Source organism: Gossypium hirsutum, chromosome A12 (genome assembly GCF_007990345.1).
Source record: "Gossypium hirsutum isolate 1008001.06 chromosome A12, Gossypium_hirsutum_v2.1, whole genome shotgun sequence".
Classification (NCBI taxonomy): Eukaryota; Viridiplantae; Streptophyta; class Magnoliopsida; order Malvales; family Malvaceae; genus Gossypium; species Gossypium hirsutum.
Genome location: NC_053435.1, coordinates 61,484,632 through 61,502,958, shown reverse-complemented (window position 1 = coordinate 61,502,958; position 18,327 = coordinate 61,484,632). Strand labels below are relative to the sequence as shown.

At 35.0% G+C, this 18,327-nt stretch overlaps 1 non-coding gene across 1 annotated transcript; it reads right to left on the bottom strand.

Moving 5' to 3' along the window:
- Positions 1-14,093: 14,093 nt before the first annotated feature.
- LOC121211933 (small nucleolar RNA R71) lies at positions 14,094-14,200 on the bottom strand. Its single transcript, XR_005907149.1, has one exon. It is a non-coding gene; the product is annotated as a small nucleolar RNA R71 (small nucleolar RNA).
- Between the last annotated feature and the right edge of the window lie 4,127 nt (positions 14,201-18,327).

Genomic DNA, 18,327 nt, shown 5'->3' with positions numbered 1-18,327 from the left:
TTTTTAATGTTGTTGGACCAAGGAAATTATGCATGATTTATTTTTAAATTAAAGCTACATGGACATGCCTAATTTCACTCTACATGAATGAAAAACACATGCAAAATGGGTCAAGAAGAGTTGATTTGATCCAATTAAAGAAGAGTCAATTGATGGACAAGTCTGGTAAACAATTGGGTCACCAAACTATCCAAACAAGGGATAACAAGCCCAATTTGGCAAAGGCATTTGGACTACTCAAAAATTCACTTTTAGGAGATTTACTGGAGGTCCCTACACTTGCAAATAAATTTGAAAATAACACACCAACTTTGCCCAAGAAACTATCCACCCCATGCTTGATTCAAGCATGATATCATGCATGAATCAATCAACCAAACAACTCCCTTCTCCACAATTTATGGTTAGCCATGGTAAGGAGTAACTGAAGGGATTTATCATTCTATTTTTAGTAAACACACCTATCATCCTTCACTATAAATACCCATCTCCATTCCTCATTTTAGTCATCCTTTATTTCATAATCATTTTTCATTTCTCATATCATTCTTCCATTGTTTCCTTCCTTCGTAGGCATAAGCATCCATAATCCTTTTCTCCCTTAGCCAGCAAAACCTTGAGAAGAAACTCTCTTGGTCGGCCATCTTGAGAAGCAACTTGCAAATGAGGAACACAAGGATTGGAGGAAGCCACTTCGACCAGATTCTACAAAATTGTCGAAATAATCAGAGTTTATCCTTCCTTATCCTTGTTTACTTTTAATCATGTTTGCAACGTGTTTTGTTATTTGGTCATCAATGATGGCAGCTTAAATTTGTTTAGCTAAAATGGTTGCATGAATTTAATAAAGTTCATTTAAATTGTGTTTATGATGTTTTGTGCCTCAATCATTCATGTTTTGAATTAAAGTCAAGTATGTATTTCATTCATACGTGATTGAATGCATTAGAATTAGTTGAGCAACTCTAACGAGACAATGACTAATGGATGCAATAATTGAGAAGTGCATGCTTAATTTAGATCCTAACCTAATTAAATTGAAGGTTCATAATAACTCAAAAGAGCTCTATTATCTTGCATAGTTTATAGGTTTATGTGATTAAATTGTTTCAAACCTAACCCGTCTCTGTTACTTCACATGAATTCTAAGAAACCTTTATAGATAAAATGCATGTTTTACTAAGTAAAAGATTCTGAAATGAATTAATTTTTAGTTTCAAACTCATGAAAGATCGAGTTGCTTTGGATTATTTTTTCGGAATATTGTAAGTATAATGAAAATGAACTAAGTTGAATAATATGACGATTCTAGCGTATGCATGTTATTATTGTTGAAATTTGTGATTTTGATGCTAAACCCATCTCATACATTCTAATTAATCATCAAACTTAGGATAAATTGCATTAGGGATCATCTTGCATCTAGTTAATTATTCTTTACATCCATCATTCAAAATATTGTGTTTTTATCACCAACTTATGAACTTTAATTTTTCAATTAATTGATTTACTTACATAGTCCCTGTAGAGACGATAACTCTTTTACTTACCTATTACTTGATAACAGCTATGTACACTAGCACAAACCATGCGTTACAAGAATTATGATTGTAATGAGTAAGATCATAGCTGAAAAATGTTATGCTATACGATTCTAACAAGTAAGACCATAGCTATAAGACACTATGGAATCATGAATCAATGAATAAGACCATGGTTGAAAGACACTATCACAATACGATGTAAAAAATGTACAAGACCCTGGTTGAAACATACTATGACATCAAGAGACGAGAATGAATAAGACTATGGTTGAAATACACTATGGTATCAAGACGAGAATGAATAAGACTATAGTTGAAAGACAATATGGCATCCTTCAATCATTTTCTATTCAGATAACATGTTTCGGGTGAGTTATCTATCATAACTTTAAATGTGAGATGAATGTTTTGACTAGTTTAGGTTGCAATGAATATTTATGCCTTGGTGTGATTATATGTTACATATGTCTATAAATATGTTAACTAATGATATTTGTGGTGTTTAGGGAATATAATGGATATACGAGTATTTTTTGAGTAGTCAGTGCTACTCTTTATGGTTCAACAGGTAATTAAGGTTTGAATGGAAAAAGAAAATACATGTACATAAAGAGAAACCTAAAGAAAATGTAAGAACAGAGTATATCAATGAATGATGTTTGATGAATTTGAAATATTGATATGTATTATGCCATGCTTTGGTTGATTTATAAGTGCAATATCTCACTAACTAACTTTGTGAGTTGTTGTGTATAGGAAAGGACATATGTCCTATAATAAAAAAGAATCTATTTTGATTGTTTAATTGAAGACATAAGGTAAATTAAGTTCCTTAGTATGAAGTTACTAAGCACTAATTACTTAAAATAAAGAATGAGATAGATGGATGTGGAAGTGGATCGTAAAGTTTGTCAAAGTAGTAGATTTGACTTAGGGCTCTAGGCGTTGGAAAGAAACTTGGATTTTTGACACAACTTGAAACACAATCAAATCCAAGTTAGATAAAAAAAAATTAAAATAATTAACTAAAATAATTAAAATAGAATAATAAATCTACGATTAGAATAATAAGAAATAAATTAAAGAAGATAGATAGAAAGACAGAATGTCGTATGTAAAAGTCCTAAGAAGCCTTAGAAACACGAAAAATCCACAACCCTCTTCAAGCAGCTCTAATTTCCCCTCCAAGAAAGAAAACTTGGTAAGAAAAAAGTTTGAAGATAATCCCCACAATCTGAAAAGATTGTTAAAACTTTTCTAAAAGAAATTCAAGAGAAATTCTTGGAAAGAAAACTCAAAGATAATTTATTAACTCAAAAGAGAAGTTGAATAGTAATGAATTGTGTGAATTTTGTACAATGCAAAGGCCTATATATAGGCTAGCTGAATAAATCTAAATAAAAATCTGAAGTATACTTGTAACTGCCTGTTTTCAGTGAAATCTGAACAACGGTTTCGTGACCACAAATTTGATGTGAGAATATTTATTTTATTATTATTTTAATGTCTATAGAATATTAGCAAGGTCGTATAAAAATTTTGTTAAGAAATTTTATTGTTTGCATGTTTAATTTTGTAACAGCCCAAACCCGGCCTAGAAGTTAAGCCCGAATCTGACGTGTCACATTGAAGTGTTTTTCAAAAACCATGTTTTCATTGAAAACCCTTATTATTTGAAAACTTGACTAAAATCCCAGTTACGTTAGTTTATTTTATAAAGTGGTACTTTGAAAAGTTATTAATTCTATTCCCAAAATTTCTTTTAAATTGCAGAAGCTAATTTTAAAAGTAACTGATATACGAAAACGTGATGTCAAAAAAACTAAGTTGTGAAACCATTTCAAAAATGTTGTGGAAACGTAGTGTTGTTTAAAAATAGTTATAAATCGAAGTAAATAAAACCCAAAGTTAAAATCTAGAAACTTTAAGAGGCCTTATTACAAAAGCTGAAAACCAAAAACGGAATCTAAAACATAAATAAAGTCCAAAGGCAGTCGTGTGGCCATCTCCGAGTCCCTCGTAGAACCGATCCTCCTAATGATAGGGATTACCTACACAATTAATAAACGGGGTGATTTTGTGAAAACTCATTGTGTAATCCCCTTACTAGAGTAACAGTCAGTACATCGAAACAGAAACAGAAACAGTCTGGGCCAGAGCCCTTTAACAATAATAGGACAGTGCAGTTCAGAGCATACGTGGGCCGAAGCCCACTACAATATCATTTGGGTCACAGCCCGTAACAAAATCAATTGGGCGTAGCCCAAACCAATAACAAAACAAGTGGCCCTAAGCCCAATATAGTGACAGATCTCATAAACAGATATGCAATAGTATGAGGATGCATCCCACCCCGATGCAGTGAACACACCACCCGTACCAACCCTACACTTACGTAGGGATAAAATCGCAGCAAAGCTTCTAGTATATATACGGCTCTAAGCCTTCAGTAGCTGTATTATAGTTGGCACAAAGTCATCGATAACTATATTATGTTTGGCACATAACCATCAGCGACGATAATATAATAGACACACAGCCTTGGGTAAATATGATCGACACAGAGTCATCAATACGTATGTTAGGCACATAGCCACGGGTAAATACGTTTGGCACAAAGCCATAGTTAAGATGGCACAGAGCCATTTTTAGGTTGGCATAGAGCCATAATCAGATTGTGCGGCTTTAAGTCGTCCGTCGGTCTATAGTTATCTTGTGCAACCCGTGCGACCTTAACAGATCAATACTGGATCCACAGTCGTCTCGTGTGACCCATGCGACCCTATCAAAGTAGTACTTCCTCCATATCAATGTCCCAACCCATGCAATATGTCGTGTATGTCATGCTCAATCATCACACGTGTATGCAGAATGGCCATGCTCAGTAACAGTCATTTCAACATATATTAAAAGCGTATCAATTTTACAACCACAGTCAAGTCAATTAAAACATAGTCATACAATCACAGTCAAATCAATCAAATTCATAGTCTATGTCGGTCATTTACTCAAAAGGGCAAAACAGACATTTTACCGTACAAGGGTATTTCAGTAATTTTACACTACAAGGGTATTTTGGTAATTTTACAAACTGGGGTCTTAACGACCAAACAGATGCTCCACCGTCACCTCGAGCGACTTAAGTAACCTAAACAGACATAACGGTGCAAGTGGGCTTATGGCGCATTACTCGGCCCAAGTGGGCCCACATGCTCGTGTGGCCTATTTAGCCCAAATTTAGATACGATTATGTGTACATCATATCCCGATTCATTAATAGTAACTTACCATAGATTTTATCAGTGTGGGCCCACATGACCCATTTCAGCCTATCGAGGCCGAAAACAACCTAGGTCATGTACACGACATAACAAGTCTATCTACTTCCCGCTTAACAGCGAAATTTACCCACACGGGCCCACGGGCCCATTGGGCCCATAGACCTATTTAACCCAAAACTATTCACGACTATACGAACGACGTAGCCCAGTCCAAAACTTACCACGTAACATACATTTTATCCTTGTGGGCCAACAAGCCCATTGGGCCCACACGGGCCAGTCCAAACAAATTAGCACACAAACAATAAAATTTTCACATGAAACTTTCACAGATATCAATTCACATATTATAAACACAAAAAATAATATTAAAATATTTTTCTGACTCAGATTTGTGGTCCCGAAACCACTATTCTGACTAGGGTCTAAACTGGGCTATTACAATACTCTTAGTTGGACAAAAATGGACATGGTTAGGTGAAATTTAAACATTAAGCACTAAGGGCATTTTGGTAAACTAGTAAATAAATTATTAAATAGGTCGAAATAAAGTAAAAATTTGTTCTTCATCTTCATCCTTGTGCCAAAATTTCAAGGGTCTCCATAGCTAGGGTTTGGCCAACTTTCAAGCTCGATTTTAAGTCCATCTTTGTCCCGTTTTTAATGATTTTTATGTTTTTGAAGTTGTCTCAACCTAATCTGGCTATTTCAAGGACAAATTTGGAAGGAAATCAAAGTCTAAAATTTTAACCATGTTGAATATTTGTGTATTTAGATGTTAAATGGTAGGAAATGCATGTTTGGTGTTAGATAAACAACATTTACCTAGTGATTTTTTATAAAAATGTCAACTAGGTACCTATTTGTAAAAGTTGTAAAATATGTGTAAAAAAGTGAATAAATGAAAAATGTGGGCTATTATGAGCAAGAAATAGGTTCGGCTAGGCTTGGATGTGACGAAATTGAATGAAAATCATTTTACGAGCCTAGTGACTAAAATGTAAAAAGTTGAAAAGTTAGGGGCAAAAATGTAATTTTTCCCATAAGGTGTTTTTGGGATTAAATGAGTTAAATTTGATATTATAGATCAAGAAAGAAGAGGTTCTGACCTAGACCAGAGAAAGAACAAGGTTGTGAACTAAATCAAACTATTAGCCATTTTGTACCGAGGTAAGTTTGTATGTTAAAAATAAGCTTTAGAATAATTATACTTTAATGCTTCAATATTGCATGAATTGTATGTTTGATTATGTGAATGAGTATAATTCGACGAACGAGTATAATTCTACAAACGAGTTCGACGACAATTCGGCAAGTGAGAAGTCCTGTTGAACCTTAGGAATAGATTAGGATAAAAGTGACATGTCACTAGGATCATTATGTGATCCGGGTGCTGGTCTCATACGTTTCACCAGTGGCTGAGTATACCGGCATATGTTTTGGTTACTTGATAGCTTGTGTGAGCAGCATTGAGTAGCTACATCTTGACTGACAACTTGTGTGAGCAGCACCGAGTAGCTACATCTTGACTGACAGCTTGTGTAAGTAGGCCCGTTGATTAGCTCGAGAGCGAGCAATTATGCGATATGAGATTGAGGTAGCATTGGCTACATATGTGGCACTTAGTGTGCAAGATTCTTGAGTATCCGACATTATTATTCCAAGTGGTTCACTGAGAATATGTGTAAGTTCCTTTCGAAATGGTTCAGGTATGTACCTAAAGCTCATTCTTATTAAATGCTTGAATTGATGAAAATGATGTAAGTCTTGAGATGGAATGAATTATCATCATGAGACTATGGTAAATTTACATTTAATTATGTTATATTATTTAAATGTTATATGCATGGTAAGGCTGCTTATTTCTTGCATATGAGCTTACTAAGCTATATATCTTACCCTATTTATTTTCCATGTTTTATAGTGTCGCCAAGCTAACTCAGATCGGAGATCATTGGAGATTCGAATCACACTATCAAACTTTCATTTTGGGTATTCATGATCTTAATATTTTGAAAGTATGACATGTATAGGGACTTGTTCTTTTTGTTATGTGTCATTATGATTTTAGTCGATGTATTGGCTTGTAATTGTCAAAGGCTTGATTTGATATTTGGCCATGTAAATTGGCTTATTATGGCTGACATGGCTGTAAGCCTAAGTATATTCATTATGTGCCAATGTCTTTGGTGATATGGTCATGGTATGCTTGGTGAATGATGGAATGTGAGTTTGGTATGCATTGATTTGGTAAATTATGCTAAAGTAAATATGGTAAGTTTTGGTAATGAATGATATGATTTAGCCTTGATTTTGGATGTCTTGGTTGCTTGAACATGCCATGGATTATGCCATTGAACTTGTGTGTGTGCAAATGTAAATGAGGGTGACAAATGGCTTGGTAGATAGCCTTTATTTTGACCATACGGGTAGACACACGGGAGTGTGTCTAGGCCGTGTGTGACACACGGTCTACCCCATAGGCAAGTGTACTGGCCGTGTGTCCCTGCACCTTAATTTCGAGAAATAGAATGCTTAGAATTGAGCACACATGAACAACCCGATTTAGACCCTAGTCAGAATAGTGGTTTCGGGACCACAATTCCGAGTCAAAAAAATTTATAAAAAAATTCTATGTTTATTTTATTTGAATTTATGTCTGCGAAATTTTCGTAATTTAATTTGGATGTTTGAGTTTCTTATTAAATAAAAATGACTTAATCGCGTAAATTGAAAATTTAATGGTTTAATGTGTAAGGGCTGAAATGTATTTTTCTTTGTAAATAGAGGGATTTATGTGGTAATTAGCCCATAATGATATGCAATGGATGGTAATGGCCTTAATATAACATGATTTTATATTTTAAATCCAAGGTTAATTATGTAAACTAGTTAATATGTTAAAATATAATAAAACATAAAAAAACATGCATATGTTCTTTTTATTTGACCGAAACTTGTAAAAGAAAAAGAAAAGATAAAGCAAATCATATTCAGCCATTGTTGATTCAAATTTGAGGTTAGTTTGGTTTCGATTTTTGATAATTTCTACATTTTTGAGATCGTTGCTTCGAATACTATCCGACCCATGCTTGAATTTTTGATTTTGACGAATATTTTGAGTTATACCATTGGTGAGAGCTTGAGATTTTTGTTGTTTGATGATGGAATATGAAAGATATGTTTTAGATTAACATGTTTTGTATTGGAGTTTTTGATGATTTTGAGTAATTAGGACTAAATTGTAAAAATAATAAATTGAGGGACAAAAATGTGCAATAAATGAAATATATGGACTAGTATGAATATAAGGAAGATTTAGCCTAACTATGTTTTTGTGAGATTTTGTGTATTTTGTGTTTTATGCAATTAGGACTAATTTGTAAAAGTATGAAATATTAGGGGTAAAATGGTAATTTTCCCATTCATTTGTTGTTGGATTAAATTGAATAAAATTGTGTTTGAATGAGATTAATTTGAAATTGTATAAATCAAGAACAAAAGAAATCGGACTTGGATCAGGGAAAAGCAAAAATAGTCAAATAGTCGATTTACATTGTTCGCCGATATCCGAGGTAAGTCTTTAAGCAATTAAACATCGTAAATTTTGAATGTAAATTAGTTTAATATGCTTATTTGGAATTCATAGAATTATAGTAGAGTTAGCCGAATATGATTAAGCATGGAAATAATGTATTTGAGTTTAATTCGACTGAGTTATAACATTTGAAAGTCCGTATAAACTATATGGAATATCTGGATTTTTTGATATATGAATTGTTTATGAGACAACTTTATAATAGTGATATTCGGGCTATGAGCCTAGCAAGCCTTGTATTGGTGAATTAAATCGGGCTTATGCCTAGCAGGCTTATTGCTGGTGTATAAAATCAGACTTTGAGTCTATCAGGCCTTGTGCTGGTGTAAAATACAGGCTTAGGCCTAGCAGGCTTTATACCGGTGATTTATTATAAGTTTAATCCTAAAAGACTTTATGTTGATGTGGTAATTGAATACTTAAACGAGCTAAATGATCAGGTATGAGTTAGTTTGTTGTTTACTTGAGATAAGATAAATAAGTAACTTGATATTTGTTACTAATTATATGTGATACAAATGAAGATTACATGTGAATGTAGTATGTGTATTTGGCCTTGTAAATAAATAGTATGAATATTGTAGAATTGATTCTTAGATATGTGCATATATGTGATCATGTAAATTCAGCCATAAAAGTGGTATATGTACATGATGTTATATTATGGTTCTTGAGCTTATATAAATGCGTATGTGTGTGTTTGATTATATTAAGACATTTTGGCTTTGAAAGATGAATAATATTAGGTCAAATTGATTAAGTGAGCATTCGGCCATGGTAGATTTTGTGTATGAAAATTTGTTATTTATCTCATTTGTAGGTTTGAGGTTAAGCTTGATAATGATAACGAAATTTGGAATAGCTTAAAATGAGTTGATTATAACAATGGGGTGTTTATTTGCTTATGACTTACTAAGCTATTATAGCTTACTTTGTGTTTTCATGTTCATTCTGTTTTATAGATTTTGGATTCAAGTTACAAGCTCGGGGATCGTTAGCAAAGTCTGTCACACTATCAACTGTCTTCGGTATTTTATAGGTTACATTTTGGAACTATGGCCTGTACAAGCCGGAATGCGTTTTGGAATGCTGTATTTTGGTTTATGTATAAAGGTCATACGAAAATGGCTTAATCTCTATGCTTGAGTATGTTTTAATTAAATAATGGTGTGACAGCCCAAAATTGACCCTAGTCGGGAAGTGGTTTCGGGACCGCTAAACCGAGTCACCGAAATGTTTGAATGTGATATTTATTGTCTAGAATATGTAATTATGAATGTGTGAAAATTTCAAGCTTCGATTTAGTCGATTGCATGTGAATTTAGTCAATAGGACTTATGTGCAACATTTTTGAAATGTGATAGGTCGAAGCATAAGGACCTATTAGTGCATGAAATAAAAAGGGGGGACTTGCATGTCAAATTCCCCCCTAATTAGTAGTGGTCGGCCATGACAAGCATGGTAGACCAAGTGTGATGGGCAAGACATGTCATAGACATGTTGTGTTGGTGCATCATGGGTGGAAAAAAATAAAATAAGGAGCATGGGCATAAAATAATGAAAGGGAATATGATGAAAACAAAAAAAAAAGTGTGTGGTTGTTTCCCCCCCCCATTGCCGTGAGTTAAAGAAAAGAAAAGAGAAAATTTTGCTCATCCTTTTTCATCTTCATTTGGCCGAAAATTCTAAGGAAGGAGGAAGGAGTTCTTGCTTCATGTTTGGTTTGGAAGAGGATTAGGAGGAGGTTTGGCCATACTTGTATCTAGATCAAGGTATGTGTGAGGTTGTGCCATGAGATTCATGCATGTTTTTAGTTGCTAGCTTGAGTTCTAATTATCCCATGGTTCAAATCTTTGCTATGTCATGGGGATGATATTCGGCCTAGGTAGATTTTGTGTTAATGCCATTGCATGCTAAATATGAAGCTTGTTAATGATGCATGTGATGGTGGATTGATGATTCTTGAATCTTCTTTTTAGCATTTTTGAGTGAGCACATATGTGCATTGGTTGCTAGATGGAGAAGAATCGGCTAGCAAGTTGTGTGCTAAGGCCGAATATAATTTTTGTATATTAATGAGTAATGCATGTGTTAAATTGATGGAAAGGGAGAGGATGCTTTACTAGTGTATATATGTGTGTATTAGCCAAGTTTTGAACTTGAAACAAAAGGGTGTTTAGTCAATACAAGTGACCATACTTGTAGAATGTATTAAGTGTTGAAATCGGCCCCAACATAGACATGCATATTCGGCCAAGGGGGAAAAATTAGCTAAAATGTTGAGTTTGATTCATGATTCCGTACATATGTGACTTTAATGTCTAATGTATAAATATGCGCTAAGTGCCTTGTGTTCCTCTTTTCGATGCTCAAATGATTAAATCAATTTATTTGTTTAATTAAGCTCAAGAGCAAAGGGGAACTAAATCCGATAAAGGGAAGGAAAAAGTGGTCGAATAGCTATCGGAATCGTTCGACAACACCCGAGGTAAGTTCTTGAGTAAAAGAGCTTAAATTATGATTTGATTAGATCATGTTTTAAGCAAACTAAAATCATGCTCTTTGTGTGGCTATTGAGCCGAAATTGCAAGAATGATAAATGTCTTGTGTTTGAGTTTTACTAACGAAAACGAAATACGAATGTGCCATGATTTATTGTTAAATGTACATGGTTATTTGAATGATGTCCGGGCTAAGTCCCGAAGGCTTTGTGCTAAGTGACCATATCCGGACTAAGATCCGAAGGCATTTGTGCGAGACACTAATTCCGGGCTAAGCCCGAAGGCATTTGTGCGAGTTACTAAATCCGGGTGAAGTCCCGAAGGCAATTGTGCGAGTTACTATGACCGGGCTATGTCCCGAAGGCATTTGAACGAGTAGCTATATCCGGTTAAATTCCGAAGGTACGTGATTTGGGAATGAATGATCTTGCTGTAAAAATTTCAGTAAATACTCTAGAAACATCCCAACATTGAGGTATGTTTCGTATGTGCTTGAATTTAGTTGAGCCCTTACAAATAAGTATTCGCTCAGTTGATAAACGAGCTACCGGCCTTTGGCTAAGTTGATCTTTTGTGTATGTACATAAGGGTTGGTAATGTGAAGCAAGTATGATATTGAAAAATTGTGCATATGAAATTATCCGTTTAGCTACATGAATGCTATACTTTTGTTGTGCTGGAATTCCTTGCTCAAAACTTACTAAGCATAAATTGCTTACTCCGTTTCTTTGATCCTCTGTTTTATAGATTTTGGTTCTCCAGCTATCGGACTCGGGATTTTGAAGTCGAAGTCGCCCACACTATCAAAGCCCCCCCTTTGGTACAATTTTGGTTGAACTTCGAAATGGCATGTATAGGACTACCCGTTTGTTGTGGGTCATGGACCCTTTGGACTTGTATAATTTTGGATAGCCATGCGAAAATGGCTTATATATGTTTGAGTGTAATGTTATAATCATTTGGTATGGATATGGTTATTGAGAGGTGTGGATAGGCTTGACAAGGATTGGCCATGGGAATGGTTAATCACTATCATAAATTGTGCTACTTATGCAAAAAGGGCTAGTTGAATCATGGAAACTATGAAATAGGTAAAGTCTACCTTAAAGGCAGATGCTGACAGCAGCAGTGATGTAGATTTGGAAATTCACTAAAAATAGTAGGAATGGAATTAAATAGTGAATAAATTATGTAAACGAACCTTGATGAATATATTTTCATAGGAAAGTAACGAAACAATCATACGGACAGTATGTTAAGAGATATTCAGGTTCTTGTGAGACAGGGCCAGAACGGTTTCTGGATTTCCTGTTCCGACTTTGGAAATTCATTATAAATTAACCAGAGACAATTAGGAGTCAAACCATATATGTATAGATTCCTCTCTGAGTCTAGTTTCTATAGAAACAAACGGCATCAGTATTGAAGCCCTGTACAGGGAGATATTCAAGTCGTAATGCGCAAAGGTCAGGGTAGTCGATCCCTGTAACATGGGAGACTTTGACTAATAAACTGTACTAATTGGCCCAACCAAAAATTCTAGAAAAAATATGTAGATGGGCATATGAGTCTAGTTTCAGGGAAAATTTACGGAACTGGATTCCGAGTTTCTGAACTCAAGATATGATTTTTAAAGCGACTATTACGCAGATTGGCAGTGTCTGGAAAATTTTTAAAGTTTGTTAACACCTAAATACCTAAGGGGAATGAAACCTAAGACAGATCTTGTTATTATTATCTAAATTGCATGATAAATATTTGACTTGTTCTTAATTATGTGTTCTTAATTCTTGTTTTAATATTCTAGCATATTGATTCAAGTTAATGCTCTTATTCAGAGGAGGAATAGACCCTGTCTAAGAGTAAAATTGTCATAATTAAGCGGAGTTGATTGCGCACCTAGAGATAGGGTGACAAGATTTTGCCGGATTAGGGTGAAACCTAATAAGGGAATCCATAGATCGAGTTAATGCAATTCTAGGGTGTTAATTAGAAAGAGATTTCAATTATTCAACCCAGGGTTAGACGTTATTAGTCTCCAGAGGGATAATAATATAATTTAGGGATTTCTACAGATCAAGTCAAATGAATAAATCGTCTGATTCAGAGGCAAATAACAATTGAAGTCTAGGTGGATTTTTCCTTAGGTATTGTCCCAATCAATCGAATTTTTCCCAAAAGTATTTTCCCAAGTTTACTTTCTGTGCATTCTTAGTTAATAATTAGTTTAGATAACCAAACCTATTAATTTTTAGGCTAGATAATAAAAAGAAAGTAAATACTAGTACTCATAGTTCCTTTGGGTTCGACAATCCGGTCTTACTGAACTAGACTATTGTTCGATAGGTACACTTGCCTTAATCGTGATAATAAGTTAGTCTAAAAAACGATTCATTTATAAATCTTTAAAACCTGTTACGAATATCATGCAATCAAGTTTTTGGTGCCGTTGCTGGGGAACTAAGATATTAGGAACACTCGATTTTTATTACTTCAGCCATTTACTTTATTTACAATTTAAGTTTTTATTTTCTTTTCTTTTCTAATTTTTTTCTTTTTATTTTCTTCTGACAGGTTTTTCTAGTTTATAACCAAAAGAAACCCGTTAGGACCACTACTTTTTGATGGTGAGATCAACTGCATAGTTTGTAGAAACAGACGAGAAATAAGGCGAAGCCTAAGATACACAGAGGACGAGCAAGAGGACGATATTTCAACCACAACCAAGGAGATGGCTGAAAACCAAGAAAATCTGCTACCTCCTGCGATTGCTGCTGATCCAGTAAATCAGAATCCTACTCCGTGCACTATGTATGATTATGCTAAACCTAATTTAACAGGAACTGAGTCAAGTATAGTTAGACTCACTATTGATGCCAATAATTTTAAACTGAAACCTAACACAATTCAAATGATACAACAGTTTGTTCAGATTGATAGTTTACAGGATGAGCATCCAAACAATCACTTGGAAAATTTCTTAGAGTTTTACGACACTTTTAAAATCAATGGCATTTTTTATGATGTCATTCGCCTTCGGTTGTTTCCCTTTTCATTAAGGAATAAGGCTAAATAATGGTTGAACTCATTACCACGAGGGTCAATCACTACTTGGGAACAAATGACCGAAAAGTTTTTATTAAAACATTTTCTGACGGGTAAAATAGCCAAATTATGTAATGATGTCTCTTCTTTTGTGCAGATGGATTTAGAAACACTCTATGATGCATAGGAGAGATACAAGGACCTTTTGTGAACATGCCCTCACCATAGGTTACCACTCTGGCTACAGGTTCAAACATTTTACAACGGTGTGAACCCCTCAACGAGGCAACTCATCGACGCAGCTGCCTGAGGTAGCTTACGAATTTATTGAGGAGATGTCACTGAATAACTATTAGTGGCAAGTTATGAGGGCAAAGCCAACGAAGGCAGACGGTGTTTTCAACCTCGATGCGGTTACTATGCTATCTAACCAAGTAGAACTCTTAAATAAAAAGATTGACGGTTTGTGTGGTTCTAATCAGGTACATCCAGTGATGAGGTGCAATTTGAATGGAGGAGGAGCATACACAGAATATCAACCCTTCAACCTTAGCATCCAGGAGGAACAAGTCCAATATATGGGTAACAATAACTCTAGACCCCAAAATAACCCGTATAGTAACACTTATAATGCAGGTTGGAGGAACAATCCCAATTTCTCGTGGGGTAGTCAAGGAAATCAAAGGCCATAACATCCTCCGGGTTTTCAACAACCACCTTACTAGTAAGAAAAAAAGCCAAACCTTGAAGATATGTTAACAAAATTCATCTCGGTGTCAGAAACTCATTTCCAGAATACTGAGACAACCCTTAAGAATCAACAAGCGTCAATCCAAGGGTTCGAAACTCAGATAGGCCAACTCACTAAACTAATTTCTAAATGACCACAAGAAAGTCTACCTAGTAACACTAAACCTAACCCAAAAGAGCACGTGAAAGCAGTTACATAAAGAAGTGGGAAAGTGTTAGCTGAATCTGAAAAGAAGCCACCAAAAGAAGCTGACAAAAAGGAGGTCGAACTCGAAAACAATAACAACCTAATGCCAAAATAATATAAACCACCAATCTCATTCCCAGCAAAGTTGAAGAAAGACCGCATGGACGCACAATTCGGTAAATTTCTTGAACTTTTTAAACAACTGCAAATTAACTTACCTTTTGTTGAAGCTATATCGTAGATGCCTACATATGAAAAATTCTTAAAGGATCTTCTAACAAACAAAAGGAAGTTTTAAGACTTATCTACAGTGGAACTTAATGAGGAGTGCTCAACCATACTCCAAAATAAATTTCCAACCAAACTGAAAGATCTAGGAAGTTTTACTATTCCCTGCTTAATGGTAGTTTGAATGTTGATAAAGCATTAGCTGATTTAGGCGCCAGCATAAATTTAATGCCATATAAAATGTTTAAACAACTTGGTCTTGGGGAACCTAAACCCACTAGGATGAGTGTTCAATTAGCTGATAGATTTGTTAAATATCCTAGGGGAATTATAGAGGACGTACTTGTAAAAGTAGATAAATTTATATTCCCTGTAATTTCGTTGTGCTTGAGGATGAAATGTTGAGGTGCCTTTAATTTTAGGTCGGCCATTTTTAGCCACTGCTAGAGTTGTAATTGATGTTGGTGATGGTAAATTGGTACTTAGAGTAGGTGACGAAGAGATTATTTTTAAAATTTATGATGTCATGAGATTTTCTAGAGACAAGGATGACTCATGTTATTTTATCAACTCTATTGATCATGCTACTCAAGATTCTTTTCAGGAAATCATACACAAGGACACGATGGAACTATGTCTCGCCCAAGAAGAGGGGATGGATGATGATTCTGAAATAGGAACCGAACTAAACTTCAACGAAACCTCCCCAAAACTAGCAGAATATGAGGGAATTAAGGAAAAAGATAAACTTAAGCAAAAACCCTCTATTGGCGAACCTCCCAAACTGGAACTTAAACAATTGTCAAATCACTTGGAATATGCATTCCTTGGAAATAATTCCACATTACCGGTAATTATTGCATCCAACTTGCAACCCAAGGAGAAAGAGGAATTACTCCAAGTATTAAGAGAGCATAAAAGGGCCATAGCTTGGAAAATTTCTGACATTAAAGGGATCAGCCCTTCTTTTTGCACCCACAAAATTTTAATGGAAGATGAATATAAACCATGCGTGAAAGCCCAAAGACGATTGAACCCCAACGTGAAGGAAGTTGTTAAAGCTGACGTAATTAAACTCCTAGATGCTGGAATTATTTATCCTATTTCTGATTGTTCTTGGGTGAGTCCAGTGCAGGTTGTTCCTAAGAAAAGAGGCATGACTGTTGTAGCCAATGAGAAGAATGAATTAATCCCAACAAGGCCAATCACAGGTTGGAGAGTGTGCATTGATTATAGGAAGCTAAATTATGCCACGAGAAAGGACCACTTTCCCCTTCCATTCATTGACCAAATGTTGGAAAGATTGTCAGGACACATGTACTACTGCTTTTTAGATGGACTCTCTGGCTATTTTTAAATCCCAATACCCCCTAAAGATCAAGAAAAGACGACATTTACATGTCCCTACGATACATTTGCTTATCGAAGAATATCTTTTGGATTATGTAATGCTCCTGCTACTTTTTAGCGTTGCATGGTGGCCACTTTTGACGAACTCGTAGAAGAAGTCATGGATGTATTTATGGATGATTTTTCAATTTTCGGTAACTCTTTACATCTTTACCTAAAAAATTTAAAACGAGTGTTAATAAGATGTGAGGAAACAAACCTTGTGCTTAACTGGGAAAAATGTCACTTTATGGTTCAAGAAGGTATTATGTTAGGACATAAAATTTCTAGTAGAGGGACTGAGGTTGATAAATCTTAAATTGAAACCATCAAAAAACTACATCCCCCTAATTCAGTTAAGGCTATTAGAAGCTTCTTATGACATGCTAGGTTTAATAGAAGATTTATTAAAGACTTTTCTAAAATAGCTAAGCCTTTGACTAAATTACTAGAAAAAGGTGTGCCTTTTAATTTCGATCAAGAGTGTTTAGAAGCATTTAATACTTTAAAGGATAAACTGACTAAATCTCCAATTATAATTGCACCTGATTGGAATTTACCTTTTGAACTACTATGCGATGCGAGTGATTTTGCAATAGGTGCAATTTTGGGACAGCGAAGAGATAAACATTTTCATTCTATCTATTATGCTAGCAGGACTTTGACAGCCACACAAGAAAACTACACCACCAAGGAGAAAGAGCTACTAGCTGTGGTTTTTGCATTCGATAAATTTAGGCCATATTTAATATTGTCTAAAGTTGTCGTTTATACTGACCATTCCACTCTTCGCCACCTTTTGACTAAAACTTATGCAAAACCTTGACTTATTCGATGGATCTTATTATTGGAGGAATTTGACTTGGAGATTAAGGATAAGAAAGGAGCTGAAAATCTTGCGGCTGACCATCTCTCCAGGCTTGAAAACTCAAGTCCAAATAACCAGATGACATTGAAATAAATGATTCATTCCCGAAAGAACAATTTTTTGCTATATTTGATTCTGAGGTACCTTGGTTTGCAGATATTGCAAATTTTTTAGTCGTTAACATTATCCTAAAAGGGTTGACACATCAGCAAAAGAAGAGATTCTTCACTAATGTGAAAAACTACTTTTCGAATGACCCTTTTCTTTTCTGTAAATGTGCAGATCAAATCATTAGGAGATGCATTACAAGGACAGAGGCATTTAAAATCTTGGAACATTGCCACTCAAGACCAGCTGGAGGACATTAGAGTTGAAATAAGACCGCACATAAAGTCCTCGAATCAGGTTTTTATTGGCCCACTCTATTCAAAGACGCAAACAGGTATGTTACTTCTTGTGATAAATGTCAAAGGACAGGTAATATATCCAAACGTGATGAAATGCCTCAGACATATATGCTTTCATGTGAAATATTTGAAGATTGGGGTATCGACTTCATGGGTCCATTCCCTAGTTCATTCGGGAATAAATACATATTAGTAGCTGTTGATTATATGTTCAAATGGGTTTATGCCCAAGCTTTACCTACTAATGATGCTAGAGTACTAGTACGATTTCTTAAGAAACTTTTCTCTCGATTTGGTACACCTAGAGCAATTATCAGTGATAGGGGTACTCATTTTTATAACGCCCAATTTGACATGACCCTCAAGAAATACGGAGTTTATCATAGAACAGCTACCCCTTATCACCCTCAAACTAGTGGCCAAGTCGAAGTAGCAAACCAAGAGCTTAAATGTATCCTAGAAAAGACAGTAGAATTAAACAAGAAGGATTGGGCGACGAAAGTAGATGATGCTTTATGGGCTTATAGAA